Source organism: Hippocampus zosterae, chromosome 4, assembly GCF_025434085.1.
Source record: "Hippocampus zosterae strain Florida chromosome 4, ASM2543408v3, whole genome shotgun sequence".
Taxonomy (NCBI): domain Eukaryota; kingdom Metazoa; phylum Chordata; class Actinopteri; order Syngnathiformes; family Syngnathidae; genus Hippocampus; species Hippocampus zosterae.
In genome coordinates this window covers 4,603,551-4,605,180 of record NC_067454.1, presented here as the reverse complement: position 1 = coordinate 4,605,180, position 1,630 = coordinate 4,603,551, and the positions used below count along the sequence as shown (strand labels likewise).

General features: G+C 41.4%; 1 long non-coding RNA gene across 1 annotated transcript; it reads right to left on the bottom strand.

Annotated features, from left to right (window-relative positions):
• Positions 1-632: 632 nt before the first annotated feature.
• LOC127598975 (uncharacterized) lies at positions 633-1,630 on the bottom strand. The gene is made up of 3 exons (XR_007961965.1): positions 1,398-1,630; positions 1,020-1,093; positions 633-867 (listed from the first exon to the last, which is right to left on the bottom strand). It is a non-coding gene; the product is annotated as an uncharacterized LOC127598975 (long non-coding RNA).

The following is a 1,630-nucleotide window of genomic DNA, read 5'->3' as shown; positions in this document are numbered from 1 at the left end:
TATAGTGAGTGAAATCTCTTTATTTTTTTTTAGGTGTGACTTTATTTAAAAAAAAAAAATAAGATGATTATCTTGCGTCCTGTTATTCTTACCTCACGAGCAAACAGTCACATTGATTCCATTTCACATTGCACAACAAATTGCCACACTGGTCAGCAAAGATTGTGCCTGAAAGCTACAAAATAAATTATTTTACCTCTCAACAAACACGATTCAGAGTGACACACAACTTTATGTCGTGTGCATGTGGGCTCTATTTCTGATACCGGAATAAATCTGCACAGGCAAGTTAGAGCATGTGTTGGTTGTTTCGCAGATAAGCACAAGCTGGTTTATCTAAAGGCTTGCGCTGTTGTGGGAGTGAACACTTACACATATCCGATCAAGGTAGCGGAAAGAATTATTTTACCATTTATTGTCGATACATGCCGGACATCGGATGGCCATTACGGCCTTCTATTTCAATACGGCTACCCCCTTTCTATCGTTAATGCCCTTTCTTAAACTATCATCAAGAATGGAATAATCTTATTGCGCAGCAGAGTGCAGACAACCATGTTTCTCAACTTGAAGCATGCAAAATATGTTGAGATCCATGTAACAAATGCAAAGAATAATTTGCAAATGGGGAATTTCGATCCAAGGAGCGTGTCATGTTTATTTGTGCAGTCTTTTACCAAAACTTAGTCTCAAGGGGTTTCACAGGCCCCCGGTTGACAAAGATCAGTGACATCCCCTGTTCTAAAACCCCCAACCAGGCAAGGAAAAACTCATTAATGAGTTTCTCTCAATAATATGCATTCTCCAGATTGAGGTCATTGGCATTTTCTACATCTTGTGAGTCAGGCAGAGGCTTCTCGCCGTAATCTGCAAAAAAATAAAATAAAATGGCGTCTGAAATCTCTGCTGAACGGTGAAAATGGCAAACACAAAGGATCATTTTAAGGGGTTGTACCAAAAGATAAGGTAGAAGCTGTGGGTGACCTGATTGAAGTGATCAGTGTATGAGCCTGGCTTACCGTCAGTGTATCTGACGTATGGATGAAGGTTGCTGGAGTAATGGAACTCAATTTTTTCCATATGGATGTCAGTTCTTGAGGGGAGTGGGGGGGGGGGTGTAAAAAAAAAGTAAATGTTATACTGTTGATTTGACTCAACAAAATACGACTCGTAATTCAGCAACAACGAAGCAACATGTACACTGTCTAGCCCCCCCCCCCCCCCCCCCCAATCCCTGAGTTCATGCATTCCATTGCAACTTCCAGAATACAACAACCAATAAGTACGGCAGAATTTTAATGCTCCTCTTTCCATTCAATTTGTTATGATCGGACACGGCACAACCGAAAAACATAACAAAGTGGCTACACATTTCCACAGTGACGTTCAGGAATTACCTTTTCGATATAGAAGCTGACATACTTCTACTGAGCACAAGTGTGAGGATTAGGAGATGTAACATTCTTGTAGAGCGTGCTCAAATGGAGTAGGGTGCCCTAAACGCATCAACTCGCGCACATCTGGCCTTGGCGCAGTCGCGAACACAAACTCTCATTGCATCATAGACGTCAACGAGGTCAGCAATAGTGGTGATGTCAAATGATGTTACTTCAAAGCTCAAACTGATGTG